Below are 25,591 nucleotides of genomic sequence, written 5' to 3' on the forward strand. Positions count from 1 at the left end.
TAAAAGCAGTGATGTATGGAGGCAAATGGAGTGTGATTTTAATTATATCTGTAGAGTTTTAGCTCTTAAGCTAAATAAGCAATATATAGTGTATATATTATTCCACTATACTTTTTAGTGTTCTGAAGTATAAATGAACAATTTTTATGTTCACCATTAGAATGGTGGTTATCCATTCCCCCTATATTTTCCAATACTGATAACAGCTTCATTTCTGTTGGCAGTTTGGGAATCTGATCTCTATAGCTTAATTTAAAATATTATTTATACCAATCATGAAGGTTTGAACCCACACTCTCTAGTCTGTCTTGTGATAACCAATAAGTGATTGAGAACTCTGACAAGAGTCAAAGGTATTTTGGAAAGCAATGGAACAAATTTTTATCTGCAAAAAAATTACCTGGCCCTTGGTTAGACATCCAGATTGTTTCCAGCTAAGCTAATAATGCAAGTCAACACATGTTTTACAACATACAGTGCTGTGAGCCTTCCTGGCAACTGAATTTTCTGCATAAAAATGGAACTACTAACACCTTTTCAGAGTCTGAATCCACTCTTCAGTGGAAACGCAATGCAACTGTCACGGCTTCCAGACTGCCTGCCACCCTCTTACTCAGCTGTCACTCTGTAGGCTGGATCATGCTTCTTAGAAGCTGCTCACTCTTCCATTCACCAGTGACTTCCAGATTGTTCATTCTGCATGTTTGACACTTTTTTTACTCTTTATCTGCTATCCTTTAAGATTTAACATAGAAGGAAATTCCTGGGGACAGTCTTCCTGATCCTCACTTCTCCTGCATGCTCGTGGGCCCCTGTGAATATCCACATCTACAGGCTTCGGTCCTCAACTGTGACCCTTGGTGTGTGTATCCATCTCCTGAATTAGGTTTATAAGTTCTTAGAGTCAGAGACTGTGTTCTTCATGTTTGTAGACAGTTGGTGCAGTGCTTACCATAGAGCAGGTGCTCAGTAAATGTTTGTTAACTTAATTGGAATTAGCAATCATCTCAGTCATGTGTCTGTGTGTGTGTATGTGAAGATGGCTGTTCAGGAAGTGGGGTGGAGAGAGAGAGATTGAGTTAGTTAGCCACCGTCTTACATTTTCACTTCTTCTGTCTCTCTGGTATTTAATCCTTTTCCTCTAGGAAACTTTTTCCATTGATTGCAATTATTTTGAAGTTTTATCCAGTCATTTATAGTATTGGAATATTATTGTTGCTGTTGTTTAGTTGCTAAGTCATATCTGACTCTTGTGACCCCATGGATTGTAGCCCACCAGCCTCCTGTGTCCATGCGATTCTCCAGGCAAGAATACTGGAGTGGGTTGCCATTTCCTTCTCCAATGGATATTCCTGACCCAGAGATCAAATCTGTGTCTCCTGCATTGCAGGTGGATTCTTTACCGCTGAGCCACCCAGAAAAGCCACAAGTATTGGAATAATTTAGTTTAACATCACTTGCATATTTAGTAAGCACAGCTTGGATTCCCGCATTGTGGTCATCAGTACAGGCAGACATAGATTGCACAGGGCATATACCTGGGACAAAGCCTGGTAAACCTCTCCAAGTGCTTGTGAGACAGTTCCTTTGATTGGTTTTGCCCTGAAGTTAAATACTAACTCCTAACCCCGAGTGTCCCAGGAAGAGTGTATTTTATGCCTCATACAAGAGATAGGAGGACTTGGGTCAGCAAATCCTCTCACAGAGAAGATGCTGTGTGAAGATTGGGGCTGGCTAGAAACTTAGAACTTTTTTTTTTTTTTTAGGTTAAAAAAATATGCCATTTCTATAGTCCTATTCCAGAAAGATTTGGGTTCTTCCTGGGCCTTTTGTATAGAAGACTGTTAAAGGAGCGATTTCCTCAGGTCTCCATAGGGCTTTTTTTAATCTACTGCTGTCACTTAAGGCTCTTACCAAGACATGTCCACCGCCAGCATGCTTATGGAGCCACAAATCACAAACATCACATGGGTACTGTGTTACGGGCTGATGTTAACTCAGACCGGAGGTCATGATGTTCAATTGTCGGGAGATAAAGGAGTGGTCTTCTTTCCCTTTGGGATGGAAGGTCCTTCTAGACTACCCCAGTGGTCCCCAATAAATCCTACCCTGAGGCACACCCCTCTAATTTCCCACCACAAGAGCAGGTATAACATTTTGTACAACAGGGGATCCTAAGCCAGCTAATGAGCTATCATAATTTCTCTTCTGACAACACATATCTCTATCAGAAATGTATTGCCAGGAGGAGATATAGTAGATATACAAATATGTTCCCTAAAATGAGCTTGCATAAAATATTGGGTTAGCCAAAAAGTCCTTTCAGGTTTATCTTTTCATTTGTAGAAAAACCCAAACGAAGTTTTTGGCTAACCCAATATAAAGATTAAGAACCTGCCTGCAGTGCAGGAGATGCCAGAGACATGGGTTTGATCCCTGAGTTGGGAAGATCCCCTGGAGGAGGGCACGGCAACCCACTCCAGTGTTCTTGCCTGGAGAATCCCATGGACAGAGGAGCCTGGTGGGCTACAGTCCATAGGGTTGCAAAGAGTTGGGCATGACTGAGTGACTGAGCCCAGCACACAGCAATATAAAGATAAATGAAGAATAAGCTAACTCCTGGGATGACCTCTGTAGCCTAACTAATTCTGAGAGCAATGAGAGTTTGATAGTAGTGAGGTGGGTACAAATTCTACCTGAATTGGTCAGAACCCGTGGACTGAGCGTGTGTTCTGCATCCTGGGAACCAGGAGTGAAGGGGTAGATGTCGTCTCTGCACTCCAGGTGTTCAGCATGGAGCCAGGACAAGAGGCCTTAGACACGGACTCAGAGGGCGGGCGGGCATCCCAGTGAGAAGAGGGCACTCTGGACACTTCGAGCATGGTGACTGCTGTAACCTCAGGGCCCTTGGGAAGGCCACCTGAGACAGAAACCAGAGATCAAAGCTGAACTCTGAAGTTACCCAGTGAAGCGGGAAAGCGGAGCATGTATCTTTCCATTTGGGCCATGTCGAGGTGAAGACTGATGTTAGGTTACTCCGAGGCTGGAGACACAGGAAGAACCCAGGAAATGGGGGAGACACTGAAGGTGCCCACTCACGTGCTTTGCTGCCCCGGGATCTCTTCTTACTCACTGGCTGTACTGTAAACAGTAACGTCATCTCAGTGGCCCATGTATGGAAGGCCTCATGGGTGTATCGCCTCTCTTAGATGTCTAGGGATCTGCAGGAATTCTCCCTTCTCAATACCCACCCGGATATGGATGGCTGTTTTTAGACCTTACCACTGTAGGTCTTGTTTAAAGGCTATTTTTTATCTCACCATTTTCATGGCATGGTCCTTGAGTGTGGAAAGTGTGTCTCCCTTTTAGTTCTGGGATTCTGCTCTTCCTTAATTCACCTGTCTCTTTGGAGAGTCTAAGATTTTCTTTTTTTTTTTTTTTCAGTCCTTGTGCTGTTTTTAGTGACCTCTCCCAAACTATGTTGCTCCTCTCCTGGCAGAGAACTCCATGCGCCAGTAGCACTCTACTGATTATTCTGTCTGGACTGTCTGTTTATTGGCTGTGGGTCACTGATGAACAACAGCCATGGGTGTTCCCTGGGATGCTGCTGTGAGCTGTTATTCACTGTGGGGAGCCCAGGGTCAGGGGGATGGGAAACAGTTCAGAAAGAATCCACATATACATGTGAAAAGCTGCCTGCATGTTCCCCACAAAGACCAAGCCTGACAATTCTCTCTCCTACAGGGCAATTTTTCAGTTCTCAACTTTACCAAATAGTAAATTCTTTGTTCCTTTTTCAGCACTTACTCATTGACCAAAGCAAGGCAAAGCGAAGAAACAAGCAAAGTACTTTGGCAAAACAAGAAATATATGACAGTATTTCAAATCATTAGTCTTGATTATCTTTCATTCACTTATTTATGTGCATGTGTTAGGAGCGTGATAGTTTAAATCTACCATTACGGACCAGAATCATCATAGTCATGTATAAGTTGAAATTTGTTTTTAGGGAGTCACCTTCATACAAATCCTTATAAAACAACTTTATTGAGAGAGCAGGTCATAAAATCAAGTGAAAAGGAAGAAATTAAAGACCAAAGGTTAATGTGGAGCAGAGGAGGAAGGTTAAGTGATTTATGAGACAACTCTAGTGAGAGATCACCTCCCTTTCAAGGTTCATGTATCTGGTGGAGGCATCACTGGCCAGCAGTGAGCTAGGCACTGTGGGTACCCAAGTGTGGGTTAGTCTGCGGAGGGGCTGGGAGAGGATCTCAGGACAGGATGAGGGGGCAGCAAAGAGTATCTGCGCATCACTAAGACTGTGGCCGCAGGACGCGTGCCGAGAGGGCAGCCTGTTGTTTTGTTGCAGCTCTGGCTGCGTTGCCACCGTCTTCCTGTTGAAGCCCCCTGCTCAGGTCCACTCACAGAGCTGATCGAACGGCAGTGCTCCAGTGAGGATCTTTCTCATCTGTGTAACCCATTGCGAAATCATTTGTAGAAGCCATCTAAATACATCGGGGACATAAAATTGCATCAAAGTCTACTGTTTGTTCTGTCTCTTACTGCAGAGGCAGAACGAGAATTTGGGATTTTATGGGACTTCTCGGCAGAGTAGCGCAGACCCCGAATGCTAGATACACAGGAGCACGCAGAGTGTGCAGAATGCCGCAGTGGCATCGAGACTGGAGAGTGCAGCATGAATGACTGAGCAGTAGCGGCACGCGTGCCACATCACTTCAGTCATGTCTGACTCTGCGACTCCGTGGACTGTAGCCTGCCAGGCTCCTCTGTCCATGGGATTCTCCAGGCAAGACTGCTGGAGTGGGTTGTCATGCCATCCTCTAGGGGATCTTCCCCATCCAGGGATCGAACCCACATCTAGTACATCTCCTACAATGGCAGGCAGGTATTTTACCACTAGTGACATCTGGAAAGCCCTGGAGTAGCGTCAAATACATTGATTGCACTGAATTGATCAAATTGAGTGGGTGATCTGTTAATTAATGAGTGAACTTTTTGAGAAAGAGAAGCTAACTCCTGCTCTCATGAAGCCCCAAAGCTTTAGCCCATAAGCTTATAAACTAGGACACCCAAAGCGTTTTGTGGGGGGAACGTGAATGGAAACGGGCAATGTACGTTTACTAAAATACACCAGGTGTTATGAGTACTCTGTACCGGAGATGAAGACAGTGGTACAGAGGAGCTCAAAACTAATTAACTTTGTTCCGGAAAGGTGTAGAATATTGGCCATATCAAGTAAATTTGCTATGGCTTTCTTTTCTGCTTGTTTATTTCAACTGTCTCTGACCATCATGTGAAGCCTCACTTTGTGAAACCAGTTATTTAATTCTGTTCAGACTGCCAGCAGCCAAAGATAGTAATGTAAAATGTAAATGGTGTGCTTGAATTGCATTGAAAATTCCTCCATATGCTAAAATTTTTGTTTCTGAATACCTGATGGAAAGTTCATTGATGAACTTTATTAATGAATCCAGAGGGACCATGATTGGTCTTTCGTTTATTGTTTTTAATTGAGACTGTCTGACAGCTTTATTTAAAATACTTCCCCACAGAAAAGAGTGGGGATTTCTATGGTAGCATGAGGTTGCTTGTTCTGTATAGCAGATGACAATGTAGGTTTCACTGTTCAGGGTTTTCTGGTACGAAGTGTATTTTTGTGTGTGGCCTCATACTTTTTGTAGATGGTGAATGCAGCAATCTAAAAATACAAACCGTCAAACTCCTACTTCAGGGAATTGAACAAATTGGTACAAAATGAGATATGCAGCCTAATCTCCCATATTAGTGTGTCTCTCCCCTCTTTCCTGAGTAATTCATATACCTTTCATTTTGTAAGCACTTGTTCCTATAGACGTGTCTTTAAATATTCCATCATGTTCTTTCCCTGACCTTATTTATTATCTCACTGGAATCAATTACTCTTTCACAATATCTACATCTCCTCTAGCACTTCATTTGTGTTAGTGTACTTGTTTATTCTGTTGTCCATGCGCAGGCTTGGATACGAGCTTCTTGAAGGCAGAAAATATGTTATTCAGCTTCGTAGCTCTTACACTTAACACAGCTGGTGCCTGGCCCCAGAGCAGATGCCCAGGATATGTATATGGTTGAATCCATTCAAGGTTCACTGAATTTTCTGTGTCTGTATGAGAACTTGAGATCGGTTAGACAGCTCTGAGTATGCAAGTCATAATCAGCCTTGACCTTGGTTAACTTACAAGAGCATGCCTTGTGAGGTCTGTCAAAATGGCAGCTCGGCGTGGGGTCTGTGAAGCCAGGTGGCTCATTAATAGTAATGCTGTCCTTGGTAACAGCTTTTGGAGTAGAAACCAGAAGGCCTGGTAGACTGGGTGGTCTAGCGAGGTGTGTTACTTCTCTGGAGTGTTCTTATGGGGAAAATTACAGTGTAGAAAAGTTATTTAAGGCCTCTAGCTATTGGTTAAGCACTGGCTATGTGAGGCCAGGCAAACATTTTCAAAATAAAATGCTTCCCTAGGCCTGGAAAACACTAATTTCAGTATTTATGTCACAGAGAGTATCATGAGCTGGACATTCATCACCTTAGCGCTCTCTCAAACTGGTTGACTCTGAAGTTTCTATAGAGGCTACATCAGTTTCTCAAGTCACCCCAACTTGACATCCTGAAAGCCATTTTTCCCTCTTCTTTAAAAATTTCTTCCTAGACTTCCTTATTGTGGCACATGTCAAATTCTGCAGGTTTCCCTTCAGCGTCATGCTTGGTATCTGTTCCTTCCAGTTTTACCATCACTGTCCTTCAGCTCATTGAGTGAATTCCTTTGATCTCCTCCACCACAGATCTCAGACTCCTTGCTTAGTAGAGGGAGCATGTAAGTCTCGTACTTTTCCATTGGCCAGCAGATGCCTCATGGGGATAGCTTCCAACTCCTCTGAACCTCAGACTTTTTCCAATAGAAAATAAGGTCAATAATAGTGTCTAATTCTTAAAAATATTGGGAGTATTAATTGGGATGATACTGGGAAAGCAATGGAAACAGGACTGGCTGAAGTTTTTAATAGATAAAATCACTAGAATTGACTCAACCCTGTCATTAAGAGTCAGGAAATGGTGATTTAACAGGGGTAGTGGAAAACAGTTGTTCAAAGAGTAAGCGATTTGCATTTACACCCCATTACAATGTAAACTCATGATGGTAGCTGCATAGCAACGCTGCACAGTGTAGTCCCAGCCTTCTCCTGCTCTGGGTTGTTAGTTTTCTATTTTATAGCTCTTTTACTTTTATTTCCAAGAAGATAGCAACTTCTTGAGGGCAGAAACTCAATACTCTAGTTCCACTTGTGGGTAACGTATGAACGGGTTGACCATGATAATATCAGATTATTTCAGATGATTCAGCTTAATTACAGACAACCAGTGTATGTCAGTGCTTAGCTGATAATCAAAATTAGTACATTTTAATCTTTCCCACTCATTCACTTTCTGACGAAGAACCTCCCTTGAGGAAAAGGTTTTACCCCTTATGGTGGCAAAAATACCTGCAAATATTTATAAGCATGCATATATATTTTTAACTCACATCAGTGGAGCTTGGAGGAATTATGTTGCTTTGCTTCTGTTTATTTTCTTGTATGTCAGTATGGGGACCTGCCATCTTCAATATTATCTCTCAAACACACACACGTGCGCATGCACAAAAAGAAAGAACACTGTGGAAAATGCAGGAAAAAGTATATAAGCCTAGAGACCTGAATTTCACTCTAGCTTAGCTGCTGTCTACTGGTGTAAGTTTGAGCAGGTCATTTCTGGGCCCGTATTTCTTCCTCTTATGAACCAAATGATGAGGTCAGATGCTGTCCACAGCTTCTTCCACCAGTAAAATTATTGAATTTGTGTAGAACTCTCTAAAAACTTAAGAATTTTTCATGGTAATCTGTAACCTATGACATTTGGGAGAACTGGTTTCTTCCAGACTTTTCTGGTTGTGCCAAATTCCATTTACACTGTTAAAAAAAAAAAATGTAGTCATCTATTCATGCTGAAAATTCTGCTCTTACTCAATGGGTGGTTGATGGTTGCTGTGGCAAAAGCCCAGCTCTTGGGCAGGGAAGGTAGAAAGGTTTGGGTGAGCTGACCCACGAGCCCAGACCAGGCCTCCCTACTCAACAGGGCAGATAGCACCGCAGCTGTGAGACTGGGGTGGGGAGGCGGGGTGGAGGGCCATGTAAGGGGATGCTCCCCACAACTGAAGGGGGAGACAAAAGTTATAATAATCTTGCCCTTTTAATCATGTGTCAAACTTCTTCTAAGTATGCCTTTATAGTGGTACACCATTATATTCATTTATTGTGCTCACCTTTTTTTTTTGATTATTGGAAAAATTTACTATTTTGTTGAACATTTACTATTGCCAGATATTTAGGAGACGTATATGAAACAGACAGTTTCCACTTAAGTTGTAGATGAAATTTGGGGTGTTCTGAAAGCGTGTAACAGATCATGTCTTCGCCTTCCTTGCTAATGAGGCATGATGGCTATGGAGCCATCGATGGAAACTGACCCAGTGTGCCTAGAGTATGAGGAAGGTGGATGTGAGGGGACAGATCATCGGTGGAGGATCTTTCAGGCCTTTTGAATGTTTGGGGATGTTGTCCACATATGTTAATGATTTTATTCCCACAGACAACCTCCTGTGATAAACAGAAAAGTCTCCATTTTACAGACTTTATAAATGGCTGCAGTACAGCTAACATGTTCAATGTCTTGCCCAAAGTCCCACTTTTCAACACTCATTCACTCACTCATTTAACAAATATTTATGAGTAGTTACTGAGTGGTTACTATGTGCCTCCAGGGTAAGGCCTAAAATTAAGGTTCAGTGTTCTGCTAACAGCCTCTGGTCTACTCAGGAATGTCTTGAATGGCTGGACAGCAAGTGCCTCTCCCCACCCTGCTTCTGAAGATAAGATTCCCTGGTCAAATACTCCCCCTTACCAAAGGGACCAGGTCCAGTTGCAGTTCATTCCTGCCAGCCTGCACAATTTTTCAAATAGGCCAATCACTTCCTCTGGTAAGAAACGGGGTGCACACTGTTGTCTTGGTGTTACAAAGCCTGCCTCCCACAGGCCCTTGTTCACTTTGTTCCCACACAGCCCCTGTGTCGTCTTGCCTGACGTCCATTCCCCTCCCCTGACCTGCGAGTGGTTGGGACTAATAAATTGCAGTTGATCTCATCCATCCGTGTTGAGTGTCCTGTGTCCCGCCATCCCCATGACCATAGGATGGGAACACTTCCTTTAATAATGGGGTGAATAGGCGGCCATTAAAACAGTGCCAGAAACACACATTTTAAGTGGAGTAAGTTCACAGAGTTGACGTATTTTGGAACTGGCTGCTTCTGCATACTTGAATGATGAAGCAAACTAATACTGGAGCTTTTACTGTCAAATTAAGGAAAGCCTTTGCATCAAAGGACTCGCTATACCAAAATTGCATTGGGGAGCGTGTTGTTGGGATGCAACCCACAGGGTGAAAGGCAAGGGGACAACTGACTGTGTTCTTTCTTGGCAAGTTTATGCAAAACGGATTTTCCAGTGTCCTCAAAGATTACCAGCAAAAGATACCTAAGCCTCCATATGCCCCCTTTCTGTAGCATTACAGGATGTATGTGGATTTTGCTGGGAGATCAGAAAGGCTCCAGGATCATGTAAATGGAAGCAGTGCCCATTTTATTGTGACTGTAAGTGCATGTAAATGCTTTGTTATAAGCCCCAGAGGAGTCAACCAGTTGCTGACTGTGACTTTAATAAAATCCTTTCATTGAATGGTGCATAACCAAGTAAAGAAATGCATAGGTCATGTGGAATGAAATGATCTTTGTAGACTAGGCCATAAGAGATGTTGAAGGAAGTTCTTACAAAGTTGTCTGAATGGAGCTTCGGGAAGCAACTAAGCTGCTGTTACTATTGTCCAGTTCCTTTTGTTCATTCATACGAGCAAGAAAATATTATTGCAAACTTAGGAGTTTCTTCTTTAAACATGAGTAGGAGGGTTTCATTTAAAAGAACCTAAACAGGTAATCAGGAAGGAAGACTTGGATGGTCAATGTGATCTTTGCATCATTTAAGCATTTGTTGACTTGACATTTTTATGTGACCATACATTGCAAGGAAAATATTCAGTCATTCCAATCAGTTAACTTGGAATCATGCCATTTCTACCCCTTGCTCATCCTAATAAAATTTCTCGGCAATGATGATATTAAAATTATATATAGCTTGAAAAACCATGTTTGTATAGAATATTTACCTCTTTATATTATATATTGGGATCCTGGTGATATTTTAAGCTTTACATTATTGCTTCAGAAGTCAAATCTTAAATCTCTAGAGGGGAAAAGCAATCAGAGCACAAACTATGAAGTTAGAGGAAACATAAATTCAAGGGAATAGTATATTACCAATTTTAGTGCATTCATCCTGTTTATTTCCTTTTGAATCCTGTTTATTTTCCTTTTTTGAAGGATCTATTTAATTGAAGGTGAGCTTACATTTGCTCCTTTAGTATTATGCAAGGAAGACTACAGAGTAATACTGAACTGGCTCTGATCATTTCTCAGGATTTAAAGGAGAAAATTGACTAGTGAAATTAATTAAGTCACCATCTAAAATACAAATGTTTCATGCTTGTAGCTCTCGTGCTATTACTGCACCTTTTGATTTCTCTCCTTTGTGAGATATCAGACCTCAGTGGCTTTAAATTGCTGACCAGAAAGTAGAAAACACCAGACACATGATTCAGTGCCCACTGGGACACCAGGCAGCAAGCAGACTATTGAGAATAAGGCTATTAAGAAAAAGATCAGCCATCTCATCACCTGCTCCTTAAAAAATAATAGTAAAAAATTATGTTTACACAATGCATACATTTTTGTTAAAACACACAAATATGCAAAGTATACTTTAGAAAATTAAAGTCTCCTTTAATTTCACTCCACAGAGATAACCATTTCTAATAACTTGATGCCTATACTTTTCAGATTTTTAAAAATGAATTTAACTTAGGGAAATGGGCCAATGCTATATGTATCATTGAGCTTGGTCTCTCTCTCTCTCTCTATTTTACTGAATTATCCATTTGGGCACCTGCCGTGTCAGCTTACATAGGTGGATCTCATTCGTTTTAATATAGTAAGGATGTACTACACTGCAAACCCTGCTTCTGCTAGTGAATGTTTGGATCGCCTTCCATTTTTCATCGTTTCCAACATTATTACAATGGGTAGTCTTTTCCACTTTCCCGTGGGTAGATTCCACAGAGCATCTCTGTGAATTAAAATCTGTGCAGGGGGATCACAGGTCTAATCGCAGCAGCAGTCACTGTTGGTAACTTTCCGGTCTTGCCGCACTGGGTCTGTGCGGTCTGTGCACTGGGTCTTCTGCTGGCAGTGTGCAGCGTTCCTTCTAATCCTTAGAACAACTGTGGTGGGGAGGTTCCTTTATGTTTCCCCATTTTATAGCTAAGTTTTAAAGACAGTAAAAAACTCCCCTGAAGCCACTTAGCAAACGAGAAACAGCCTCAGGACTTTAGCCCTGCTCTGATTCTACAGCCCGTCACTGTCCTCTGACCCCATTGCCAGGCCTGCCACAGTACTGGAGTTGCTTCATCCAGTTGCATTCTTGTATCTCAGCCTGAGCTGCTTCTCCACCTTGCTGTACTGCCAGCCTGGAACAAACCCTTCCAGACCTTTGCTTTCACCCTCACATCTGGAGACAGGCCTGGGCATCCTGTCCGTCCCTCCTCCTTTGTGCCTGGCCCTTCCCCAGCTCCATATTGGCCTCATTGCTGAGACCACATTCCTAGTAGAAAGTGCAGCCTCCCTAGGTCCCAGAGAAAGAGAGGGAGCAATCTCTTTAGGTTTGCTGCATTTATAATGCCTTTGCTGTCAGCCAGCAGATTTCAGTTGACCAGCAATCTCAGAAGCAGTCTCAAAGAGCAGCTGTCATCATAAATTGGGGAGGGGCAGGGAGAAAGAAAAATTATTGCATGAACAATACATAAAGAGTCATAGATGCTCTTTGGTGCTTGGAATTACACGTACAACCAGGTATTGGGAACAGCCAAGTAAACTAACTGGGAGACGTTGCTGTGTCATTCGGTAAAACTCATATTGCAAAATAACCACCGGCTGGTGCTGATGCTTAGACAGGCTACGTGAACTGTGGGGTACAGATAGCAGTGTTTGATTGACCTCCGGGCACCAAGTGGGAAGAGTACATTTTTCTGGAAATTTTCTGCATGTGTATCATAACCCAATTTCTTCCTTAAGCTTTCTCCACTTCACCCATCAAACACTTTCCCCTGTCTTTTATTTTCTTTGGTTATTTTTAAGCAAAGTTGTGTTCTATATTTATATATGTAGCTCTCAGACTGTGAGACTGTGCAGGTATGAATCCTATATCCCATTTCTTTTTTATCTTCACCTCTCTCTTCCTCTACCATTTTTTGCTTCCATTCTTCCATCCAAGTGTATTAAGTACCTCATCTATGTCAAGCGCTGCCAAGCCACATCACACCCTCAGAGGTTACAATGAGGTTACCTGTGCGAAATATAGCCTTTTCCGTCACTATGCTCATCATCTAATACAAAGGGCTGGGTGACCTAGACTCCTGCATAGAATCTGACACAGAGAAGGACCCCATGCTCTGTAGCCTACCAGGCTTCTCTGTCCATGGGATTCTCCAGGCAAGAATACTGGAGTGGGTAGCCATTCCCTCATCCAAGATACCTTCCTGGCCCAAAGACAGAACAATGGTCTCCCGCATTGCAGGCAGATTCTTTACCGTTTGAGCTGCCAGGAAAACCCCATTCTGTAAATACTTACTACATTCATCTATCAATGTCTAACAACAATAAAAAAACTGAATTTCAAGACTATTAATTGATTCCCCACTTACTTATAGAAATCAAGTTGCGATTGCGTATGGCCATGGTATAATTCCCAACTAGCCTGTCCAGTTTTTGAAAAAGCAAGAGAGTTCCAGAAAAACATCTATTTCTGCTTTACTGACTATGCCAAAGCCTTTGACTGTGTGGATCACAATAAACTGTGGAAAATTCTGAAAGAGATGGGAATACCAGACCACCTGACCTGCCTCTTGAGAAACCTATATGCAGGTCAGGAAGCAACAGTTAGAACTGGACATGGAACAACAGACTGGTTCCAAATAGGAAAAGGAGTACGTCGAGGCTGTATATTGTCAAATGCTTATTTAACTTATATGCAGAGTACATCATGAGAAATGCTGGGCTAGAAGAAGCACAAGCTGGAATCAAGATTCCCGGGAGAAATATCAATAACCTCAGATATGCAGATGACACCACCCTTATGGCAGAAAGTGAAGAGGAACTAAAAATCCTCTTGAAGAAAGTGAAAGAGGAGAGTGAAAAAGTTGGCTTAAAGCTCAACATTCAGAAAACTAAGATCATGGCATCTGGTCTCATCACTTCATGGGAAATAGATGGGGAAACAGTGGAAACAGTGTCAGACTTTATTTTTGGGGGCTCCAAAATGACTGCAGATGGTGACTTCAGCCATGAAATTAAAAGAAGCTTACTCCTTGGAAGAAAAGTTGTGACCAACCTAGATAGCATATTGAAAAACAGAGACATTACTTTGCCAACAAAGGTCCGTCTAGTCAAGGCTATGGTTTTTCCAGTGGTCACGTATGGATGTGAGAGTTGGACTATAAAGAAAGCTGAGCACCGAAAAATTGATGCTTTTGAACTGTGCTGTTGGAGAAGACTCTTGAGGGTCCCTTGGACTGCAAGGAGATCCAACCAGTCCATTCTGAAGGAGATCAGCCCTGGGATTTCTTTGGAAGGAATGATGCTAAAGCTGAAACTCCAGTACTTTGGCCACCTCATGCAAAGAGTTGACTCATTGGAAAAGTCTCTGATGCTGGGAGGGATTGGGGGCAGGAAGAGAAGGGGATGACAGAGGATGAGATGGCTGGATGGCATCACTGACTCGATGGACAGGAGTCTGAGTGAACTCCGGGAGTTGGTGATGGTCAGAGAGGCCTGGCGTGCTGCGATTCATGGGGTCTCCAAGAATTGGACACGACTGAGTGACTGAACTGAACTGAGCCTGCCCAGTTGAGGTTTAGGTAGTTTTTATTACTGTTACACACTAAGATAAGGGTGGTATGTCAGTGTCAATGATCCTAAGAATAGCACATGGGATAGAATAGGTGGTCAGGAGCTGTTATTCCTTTGCTTTCTCAATGTGACCATTGCACAAATTTTCTAAAAGATCACCTTCTGTCTCAAGGTCTGCCTTCTTGGCATAGAACCGAACTTTGGCCCTCTGTCTATGCTACCTAAATTATCAAAACAAATATTTGTTACATCCCAAGTTCTGCTGTGATATTCCCACACATTAGCAGTTTTATTTTCTGTTGTTTTTCTTTTATATTTTATTTCAGTTCAGTTCAGTCACTCAATCGTGTCTGACTCTTTGCAACCCCATGGACTGCAGAACACCAGGCTTTCCTGTCCATCACCAACTCCTGGAGTTTACCCAAATTCATGCCTATCGGCTCAGTGATGCCATACAACCATCTCATCTTCTGTCATCTCTTTCTCCTCCTGCCCTCAATCTTTCCCAGCATCAGGGTCTTTTCCAAGGAGTCAGTTCTTAGCATCAGGGGGGCCAAAGTATTGGAGCTCGAGCTTCAGCATCAGTCCTTCCAATGAACACCCAGGACTGATCTCCTTTAGGATGGACTGGTTGGATTTCCTTGCAGACCAAGGGACTCTCAAGAGTCTGCTCCAAAACCACAGTTCAAAAGCATCAATTCTTTGGTGCTCAGCTTTATTTATAGACCAACTTTCACATCCATACATGACTACTGGAAAAACCATAGCTTTGACTAGACGGACCTTTGTTGGCCAAGTAGTGTCTCTGCTTTTTAATATGCTGTCTAGGTTGGTCATAGCTTTTCTTCCAAGGAGCAAGTGTCTTTTAATTTCATGGCTGCAATCACCATCTGCAGTGATTCTGGAGCCCAAGAAAATAAAGTCTGTCACTGTTTCCATTATTTCCCCATCTATTTGCCATGAAATGATGGGATCCGATGCCATGATCTTAGTTTTCTGACTGTTGAGTTTTAAGCCAACTTTAATGTTCCTCTTTCACTTTCATCAAGAGGCTCTTTTAGTTGTTCACTTTCTGCCATAGGGATGGTTTCATCTTCATATCTGAGATGATTGATATTTCTCCCGGAAATCTTGATTCTAGCTTGTTCATCCAGCCCAGCATTTCTCATAATGTACTCTGCATAATGAGTTAAATAAGCATGGTGACCATGTACAGCCTTGACATACTCATTACCGCATGTCCAGTTATAAATGTTGCTTCCTGACCTGCATACAGATTTCTCAGGAGACAGGTAAGGTGGTCTGGTATTCCCATCTCTTTAAGAATTTTCCACAGTTTGTTGTGATCCATACAGTCAAAAGCTTTAGCATAGTCAATAAAGCAGAAGTAGATGTTTTTCTGGAACTCTCTTGCTTTTTCCATGATCCAGTGGATGTTGGCAATTTGATCTCTGGTTCCTCTGCCTTTTCTAAAACCAGCTTGAATATCTGGAATTTCACAGTTCACGTATTGTTGAAGCCCAGATTGGAGGATTTTGAGCATTACTTTGCTAGCGTGTGAGATGAGTACAATTGTGCAGTAGTTTGAACATTCTTTGGCATTGCCTTTCTTTGGAATTGGAATGAAAACTGACCTTTTCTAGTCCTGTGGCCACTGCTGAGTTTTCCAAATTTGCTGGCATATTGAGTGCAGCACTTTCACAGTGTCATCTTTTAGGATTTGAAATAGCTCAACTGGAATTCCATCACCTCCACTAACTTTGTTCATATGATGCTTCCTACGGTCCACTTGACTTCACATTCCAGGATGTCTGGCTCTAGGTGAGTGATCACACTGTTGTGGTTATCTGGGTCATGAAAATCTTTTTTGTACAGTTCTTCTGTGTATTCTTGCCATCTCTTCTTAATATCTTCTGCTTCTGTTAGGTTCCTACCATTTCTGTCCTTTATTGAGCCCATTTTTGCAAGAAATGTTCCCTGGGTATCTCTAATTTTCTTGATCTCTAGACTAGATCTCTAGTCTCTAGTCTTTCCCATTCTATTGCTTCCCTCTAATTCTTTGCATTGATCACCAAGGAAGGCTTTCTTATCTCTCCTTGATATTCTTTGGAACTCTGCATTCAAATGGGTGTATCTTTCCTTCCCTCCTTTGCCTTTTGCTTCTCTTCTTTTCTCAGCTATTTTTAAGGCCTTCTCAAACAGCCATTTTGCCCTTTTGCATTTATTTTTCTTGGAGATGGTCTTGATCACTGCCTCCTGTACAATGTCACAAACCTCTGTCTATAGTTCTTCAGGCACTCTATCAGATCTCATCCCTTGAATCTATTTGTCACTTCCATTCTATAATCAAAAGGGGTTTGATTTAGATCATACCTGAATGGTCTAGTGGTTTTCCCTACTTTTTTCAATTTAATTCTGAATTTGGCAATAAGGAGTTCATGATCTGAATCACAGTCAGCTCCTGGTCTTGTTTTTGCTGACTGTATAGAGCTTCTCCATCTTTGGCTGCAAAGAATATAATCAGTCTAATTTCAGTGTTGACCATCTGGTAGTGTCCATGTGTAGAGTCTTCACCTGTGTTGTTGGAAGAGGGTGTTTGCTATGACCAGTGAATTCTCTTGGCAGAAAGCTGTTAACCTTTGCCCTGCTTCATTCGGTACTCCAAGGTCAAATTTGCCGTTAATCCAGATGTTCTTGGCTTCCTACTTTTGCATTCCAGTTCCCTACAGTGAAAAGGACATCTTCTTTTGGTGTTAGTTCTAGAAGGTCTTGTAGGTCTTCATAGAACCATTCAACTTCAGCTTCTTCAGCATTACTGGTCGGGGCATAGACTTGGATTACTGTGATACTGAATGGTTTGCCTTGGAAATAAACAGAGATCATTCTGTCATTTTTGAGACTTCACCCAAGTACTGCATTTTGGATTCTTTTGATGACTGTGATGGCTACTCCATTTCTTCTAGGGATTCTTGCCCACAGTATTAAATATAATGGTCATCTGAGTTCAATTCACCCATCCAGTCCATCTTAGTTCACTGATTCCTAAAATGCCAATGTTCACTGTTGTCATCTTCTGTTTGACCCCTTCCAATTCACCTTGATTCATAGACCTTACATTCCAGGTTCCTATGCAATATCGCTCTTTACAGCATTGGAGTTTTACTTCCATCACCAGTCACATCCACAACTGGGCGTTGATTTTGCTTTGGCTCCGTCTCTTCATTCTTTCTGGAGTTATTTCTCCACTGATCTCCTGTAGCATACTGGGCACATACCGACCTGGGGAGTTCATCTTTCAGTGTCCTATCTTTTTGCCTTTTCATACCGTTCATGGGGTTCTCAAGCGAAGAGTACTGAAGTGGTGTGCCATTCCCTTGTCCAGTGGCCCAGTTTTGTTACTCTTTTATAACACATTTTGTTACTTTCTTATATAACAACTGTTCAGTTCAGTTCAGTTGCTCAGTCGTGTCGGACTCTGCGACCCATGAATCGCAGCATGCCAGGCCTCCCTGTCCATCACCAACTTCCGGAGTTCACTCAAACTCACGTCCATCAAGTCGGTGATGCCATCCAGCCATTTCATCCTCTGTCGTCCCCTTTTCCTCCTGCCCGCAATCCCTCACCATAAGGTAGACTCTGAGGTTGGGCAAATTGTACCCATTTTAGAATTTTCACCAGTGTTGACTATTATGAGAAAGAAAGAAACCTTGGGAAGACAGTACTTAAAGACTGTTGTTGATAAGGGTGCCTCTTTGTACTGTGTGGATAGATACAGGTATAGTGTGACACTCAAGATGAAATCTACCTGGGAAAGGGAGAAGATGAAAATTACTTTAGAACAATGAAATATTGCTTTCCTTAGGCCTCTTCAGGGAAAGGAAAAGAAAGATTTAAAATGCTGAAGTTGATAATGACGATGCATCAGTTTTATCATACGTAAATTATGGAACTACAGGAAAAAATCATTTAATCTAAAACCCTGTTTATTGTATGTAAATTAGATTAGAGGGACTGGGTGATTCTCACCATCTCTCTTCAGACAGTAACTGTAAATTCACTCTATATGTTCACCTCTCCTTTGTATCTTCAGCTAATAACCACCATTAATAAGATTCTGAAATCCGACACCCAGATGCTAGATTGTAACTGTAGCTCATCCATAGGTGAAGAGAATTTATTTGTTCATAAAGAAGTTAATTAGACGAGTAATTTTTGAGAAGTGTCTCTGAAAATGTGTGTGATGAAATTGAATGAGGGGAGTGTTCATGTGTATATTTATACAGCCTCAGTGTACCGTTCACTCAGTGTACAATTTTTGGAAAACAAGATTCACGGGTTAAAAAATACAGAAGTAATACAGAAGTAAGCCTGTAGATAGGTTCCTCTAAGGGAAAAACAAGTCATATTTAATTTCAATTGAGTGAAAATAGAACAATACATCAAATTAAAGAGAAGCTCCCTGGCATCATGGAAGCCAATAATGTAATGAAAATATGCCATTTTAACTGCTTGGAATCCTACCGGTAGATCGTATGTACGTTCTCTGGAAACTCTAGTGGATGTATCACTTGTCGTAAACATCTATTGAAGACTGAAATATATGTTGTTCATCTCTTTTCCACTCTGATTTCATTTTGGAAAACTTAAGGGAGCTTGGAGTGACCCAGGTGTCCTGGAAAAGTCCAGAAAAGCAATCTCTTATGTCATGCTTCTCTCACAACAGAAAAGGACCAGACTAAACCTGTGTTTAGACAATTGAAATAATTGGACCACATATTGATAGACTGGTTTATTTTAATCATCTTAATGAGAGCACCAAATCCAATAGATTGCACAGAAATGAAGGGCCCCAAACCCCAAATTAGTGTCTGAAAAGCTAATTCTATGGTCATGTATATATGATGAATGAAAACACTTGTGCCCATCCTGCCCTGACCCCAACACAAGCACACAAGGTCACATGTGCTACACAACCACAGGTCCCGTGGGAATGCTTCCCAGCCACTGAGGCACCAGAAAAGCCGAGGATCCGTTCTCACGTGCAAAGAATAAAGTACCAGCTTTTATGCACCCTAGGAGTTCTACTGTTTTAAAATAATCATTAATGATTTGATGAAAGGACTTCTGATTGGGTAACTGGCTCATTGCAACCTAATCAAAACTCTGACTCTGTTCCTAGATCAATACGGCTTGTAAATAGTTAAATCTGAACCTATTCTGCATCAAAGCAATAGTGTAGAGCCCTGAGCTCAGAGTTAATCCAGTGTAGCTGCACTTGAACAAAGATTTTGGGTTGACTCTGTACACTGCAGGTAGGAGATACGGAAAGATATAGATAATTTCCATGACTCCCTCTCAGGACTCATATGAGAAATAGAGGAGAGTCTGCTGTGTTTTTGGTAGACTCATCTTTGTCTTGCTTTAATTTGCTCTCAGAATAAAACACTCCAGAATTGTCCTTTGGGGGGTTGTTACTACGGATTGGTTAGTTACTTTATTGACTGTGGATTAACATTCTCGGAAGTACGTGTTCTGCCTGTTTCTTCACTAAATTATACTTCCCAACCTAGGCAGATGGCAGTGCTTGTTTCAGATGGGCAATTTTTGGTGCTGCTTTTATGTTTCTGTCTGCCATTTACTGGGGCCATGTCCATTTCATATTTTAGTAGTCAATAAAGAGAGGTCAAATTACAAAGTACAGGGGGGAAATTTAAGATTAGATTTCCTTCATTTATTCATTCTGTAGTTTAAGCATTTTAAAGTACTGTCTTTGTGCCAGATACTATAACCATGTATAATTTAAAAATCCCAGATCTTCGGGCTTTCCTCTTTGCCTTCCTGAAGAACACTACCCAGAGCTGTACACCGAGGGCTGTATGATTGGTATCGTCTAGAAGCTTGCTCACATCTCCTCTAGGCATCCTCATCCCTCTCCTCTGAGTCTTTGTTTTACCTTGGCAATGTTAAAAGCCTATTTGGGTGGTTTGCCTAACTAAATAGCTTTCTTTGTACAAAGATGAACTCTGATCTTTACCTTTACGGGCACAGATAACTAGAGCGGGGTTTGAAATTGAGTTTTCCTTTATCTTCTACCAAGATCTTACCCCACTGTCTAGCTCCCTTCTGATCCCTACTGGCAGGCACTCTCTTAAGTGCACAATTTTTCCCAGTTACTGGGAAGTGTAACTTTGGGGAAGACGGAGAGGATGCAAGAGCACAGAGGAGAAGGGTGAGTCAGAAAAGGCATCACCTCTTTCCAAGAGAAGCTTCTCCTCTGCCTTTTCCAGGACAGGGCAGGGTGGTGTCTACTTCCAAGGAGCTTTTAGTCAAGTAAGGGAGATGGAAAAGTAAGTCTGTAATTAACAATGTTTTGTGATAAGTGCCCGAAGCACAAGTTCCCATGGAACGGAATTCTCACTTAGTAATTGTTTAGGTACTTCCTTGAGGGTGTTCTTATGACTTGTTTTAATCTGTTTCAGATTATCTCTTTCAAAGGAGGCAAGTATAGGAACTGGGTCCCTGCAGGGTAGACAAAGCACTCAGGAGGTCTACACAAAAATTATTTTCTAGCAAACAAAGGGAGGCTGGTAGGGCTTCATTCCAATAACACAGGAGACGAAAAACTCATAGTCTGGATGGTCCTATTACCATTATAGAAAGCAGAGAAAAAAAAAAACCCTTCTGTAAAGTGAGATCTTTTATCTATAACACTTGAATTCTAGAACCAGGAGACATATATTATGTGGTCTAATCTCATTTTTACAGAGGAAGGTGAATCCCACAGATATTTTAAATAGTAGGCTGTTTAAATAGTAGGCTTTTGTTGACTGTCTCTGTGTCAGACATTCAGACATACTTTACACTGGTGACCAGTTCTCTCTCACCACAGCCCTAAATTCTCAGAAGCAGATTCTTTGGGAATGCCATAATATAAAATGAAGAAAGAAAAAAAGAAGCTGAAGCTGCTTGAAGTTAAGTAACTTGCCTAAGGTCACATAATTCAGGAAGTGGCAAAGACTTTAACCTATATCTTGATGGCTCCAAAGCTCATGCTTATGATCACAGTGCTAGACTAAATAATCTATAGTGCTACTGCAGCTCCTAGCTCTTTTGATTGAAACTTCTAAATGTCCCTAAAATCCATACTCTGGACTGCTGCTGCTGCTGCTAAGTCGCTTCAGTCGTGTCCGACTCTGTGCGACCCCAGAGACGGCAGCCAACCAGGCTCCCCCATCCCTGGGATTCTCCAGGCAAGAACACTGGAGTGGGTTGCCATTTCCCTCTCCAATGCATGAAAGCGAAAAGTCAAAGCTACTTCGCTCAGTCGTGGCCGACTCTTAGCGACCTCATGGACTGCAGCCCACCAGGCTCCTCCATCCATGGGGTTTTCCTAGTGCTTCTTAACTCTGAGCATGCATCATTGTTATCTGGAAGACATCTTAAAATACAGAGTATGGGGTCTATGGTGGACGACTCTGAGGTGGTGCCCCACAATTTCTGCCGTGTGGGGTTCGTGCCTTGGTATGTGCAAGGGATCTGTGACTTGTGTCTTACCAATAGCGTCTGGCAAAGGTAATGAGTGTCACCCCCATGATTAAGGTACATTATAGAAGATTCTGATGGCTTCCCTGATAGCTCAGTTGGTAAAGAATCCGCCTGCCATGAAGGAGACCCCGGTTTGATTCCTGAGTCGGGAAGATCCACTGGAGAAGGGATAGGATACCCACTGAAATATTCTTGGGCTTTCCTTGTGGCTCAGCTGGTAAAGAACCTGGGTTCTATCCCTGGGTCGGGAAAATCCCCTGCAGAAGAGAAAGGCTATTCAATAGGCCTGATGTGGGTCCTCAAAATTTCAGTTTATAAAAACGCCCCCGCGGACAGTCATGCCAATGGTCCTGAGGCTACGCTTTGGGAATCACTGGCCTGGACCCCAGATGACTACACTTTATCCTGCTTGTTCTCTCCACACTCCTTATGGACCTCACTGCTCCACTGCACACACTGTATCTAGAGAATTTTTTCAAACACAAATCGTAGCAAAGAGTTGGACATGAGCAAGCGACTAAGCGCGTGCACACACACACACAAAGCAGCTCTTCAGCAACTAGTCGCTGCCTGCGGATGCAGATTCCGCTTTCCTGGCACTTGTGCTGCATCACAGGGCATGAAAACGAGTAACAGGTACCCTGTCAGCTGGCTGGGCGGTGGCGAGCTGGTTCCTTCCCGGGTGAGGGTGGGGCTGACCCCCAGCACGGGTGGAGGGTGGCTTCCTGGTGTTGGGCGCGATCCCCCCGCACAGGACCCTGCTCTTGCGTCATCATCTCAGAAGTGGCAGTTGGCTCTTTGATCTTTTTGAATCTTGTCCATGATGTGCCCCACTGCCAGTTGTTTTTAGTCTCATATAGTTCCTTCCTATTCTGTTGCTCCAGGAGACGTTTGCCCAGGTGTGAGCACTGCAGCAAACGTTCCGGTCCTGGCTTATCTCACATGTTCTGCTGCTGCAGCCACTTAAGCCTCCCCATTTTCCCTCCTCTGCCTAGAGCGACCCCCTTCCCCTGGATTAATTTCTGATCTCTCTTTAGATGAACCCATACTCACCTTCCAGCTCAAAGGTCACCTCCTCAGCGGAGCCTTTGTTGACCTCAGCCTGGATGAGGAGTCCTTGTTATACACCACCCTGGAGGTTAAAGTACGGGCTCTGAAATCCACATGTCCAGGTTCTAATCTCAGCCTCGCTGTTTACTATCTGTGGAAGGAACCTTGAATAAAGGTGTTAACCTTTCTGTGTCTCCATTTCTTCAACACTGCAGCGATGAGGAGCAGTTGCGTGCGTGCGTGTGTGTTAAGTTGCTTCAGTTGTGTCTGACTCTGTGCAACCCCATGGACTGTAGCCCACCAGGCTCCTCTGTCCGTGGGCTTTTCCAGGCAAGGACACTGGAGTGGGCTGCCATGCCCTCCTCCAGGGGATCTTTCTGGCCCAGAGATGGAAACTGCGTCTCCTGAAACTCCTGCATTGCAGGCAGATTCTTTACTGCTGAGCCACCAGGGAAGCCCTGAGGATCGGTTACATCCTCAAATAAGGAATACATCATCATCCTCATTAAAGAGGGGGATGGTGACACGGGGTCACTTCATCAGGTTAGGAAAACCAGACGAGTTAATGGTACTTGGTGTGCTCTCAGTCAGCAGCTGTGGGTGCTTGCCATGTTGTGACTGTTGTGATCACTTCACTGCTTGAAATTTTCCATTTGTTAACGCTCATGTCTGTCTTCCCTTCTAGATTATAAGCTGTGTGTGAATGGGAAACATGAGCATTCTTCCTTTTCATTTCTGCCCCTGTGCTCCCTGCAGTACCTGGCATGATGTGGACAGTCACGCGGTCCAGTAACAGGTCCGGGACCCAATCCAGGGGGCCTGTTCCCATGTCCACATGTGTTCTCTCCACTTGGGTGGAATGCGGTTTCCTCTGTATTTCAGTCTCTCATTGCACTGGCCTGTGAGCCCCATGCTTCACCCGCTGGGTTGTGTTGAGATCGCATGGAGAATCTGTTAGGCTTGTTCTTGATCATGGGTTCCAGTGAACTCTGTACCATCGTCTATAATTTGTTGTTGCCATGGAATAGAGAGGAGAGGGAGTCTTGAATGACTGTATGAGGTTAAACACTTGAGCGTCTTTGCTTCTTAATACTTTACTTCTTCCTTAATGTATTCCCAAAGCTGTAACATCCACCAGAGGTTAATAGGACTTTACTGCTCTAAACCAGACTATACTGGCCTCTCTATGAGACGGAGTGCTGTGTGTCTGGAATTCAGCTCCTCTTTGCCAGGGCTGGTCAGAGTGCTGGAGAATACATCACAACATAGTTCTCTCTGCAGTGTGCTGGAGAAGAGCTTAGTTCCAGTCTTGATTCCAAAAAGAGAAATGCATTTTGTACATTTTTATTTTTTTTACTTATCCTGAGAGCAACAAAAGAGCTGGCCCAGAAAACTAGTCTGCAAGCTTCTCTGGAGATGTTTTCCCTCCCTACCCTATTTCATTAACCTTTCTTCTGAAAATACTTTGGAATGTCTGGGTTTAATTAAGAGTTTTTACATGTAGTTATGGCAGGAGCCCATCTCTCCCCTTGGTTTATTCCTTCATCTGATTTAGGTTGAACATATACATATTTTGAGAATTAATTATAATTGCTTTTGACAAAAGAAATAGCTCTTTTTTATGTATGCAAATCCTTAATGCTGGCTTATGTGCAACTAATGATGATAGCCATTGACATAATCAGTGCTAATGGTCTCTACTATCTACCTAGTTTTGCATATAGGGATGTAATTCAAATTTCAGAAAGACTGGGCTGAATGGCTCTTTGTTCTGTATTTAAAATATTACTTCAGTGCTCACTGGAAAGAGGTCTGTTCTCACAAATTGGATTTGAGTGTTTGCTTTCCGGCTCTGAGAACATGGGGTGTTTCTTTAGTTCTTTAAGGTCATCTCCTCACTTTGCAGACAATGCCATCCTGAGCAAGAGACCATCAAAAGAGACCATGTGTGTGAAAGGAGGTCATTATTATTGCTAATTCATAGGACAGGGAGTTTTAAAAATTTGTTTGAATGCTACATTGAGAAAAGAAGCTCAAATTTCACGGCTGATTTTTTAAAATCAGATAGTAACACTTCACAAGTGTTTAGCACTTACGATTTATAAAGCATTTTGTCACACATTAACCCATTCCTAACCTTCTGGGGCACAGGGAGATGTGATCTTACTAGGTAGCTTTATGTGAGTATTTAACTTAACCCAAAAACCTTAGGAGGAAGCAAAACTTAGTTCCACTTTTAGGATAAGTAAACTTAGAACAAGGTCCGAGGTCCAAGCTTGAATTCATCATTCTCTTGTCCTCAAACACAGGCAGGGATCTTGAGTTTGCAGAATGGACCACTTGGCAAATTCTTCTTTTTAAATCTCAACCTTCAGTTAGCATAGAAACATGGAACTAGAAGGGACTTCAATGATTTAATCATTTGCTTAAATCCAGGGCTCAGCCAGTATGACCAAGGTATAGACCTAACACCCAATGACTCTAGCTCAGTGGTTCTGAACTGAAGGTGATTGCTCTTACCCCAGCCCAACATTTGCCTATATCTGGAGACATCTATTATGTCGCAGCTGGTCAGGTACTACTGACATCTAAATGGTTAGCAACCAGGGACACTGCCAAACATTCTGCAATGTGCAGGACAGTCCTACTTCTCACAATAAAGACTGACAAGGCCTCAAATGTTAATAGTGCCAAGGTTGAGAAACCTTACTCAAGCTGGAGGAGTCAGGGAAGGCTTCCTGGAGGCAGTGACATCAGAACTGGCATTTAAAAAATAACAAAAAAATCGGCCAGGCAGACAGAGGAAGGGGAGGGCATCCCTGACAAAGAATGTGGCA

The 25,591-nt window shown here is 42.6% G+C and overlaps 1 protein-coding gene across 1 annotated transcript in view; it reads left to right on the forward strand.

The window, feature by feature from the left end:
* Window positions 1-25,591, forward strand: part of FAT3 (FAT atypical cadherin 3) — an 801,278-nt gene that overhangs the window by 291,426 nt on the left and 484,261 nt on the right.

This window comes from Bos indicus x Bos taurus, chromosome 29, assembly GCF_003369695.1.
Source record: "Bos indicus x Bos taurus breed Angus x Brahman F1 hybrid chromosome 29, Bos_hybrid_MaternalHap_v2.0, whole genome shotgun sequence".
Lineage (NCBI taxonomy): Eukaryota > Metazoa > Chordata > Mammalia > Artiodactyla > Bovidae > Bos > Bos indicus x Bos taurus.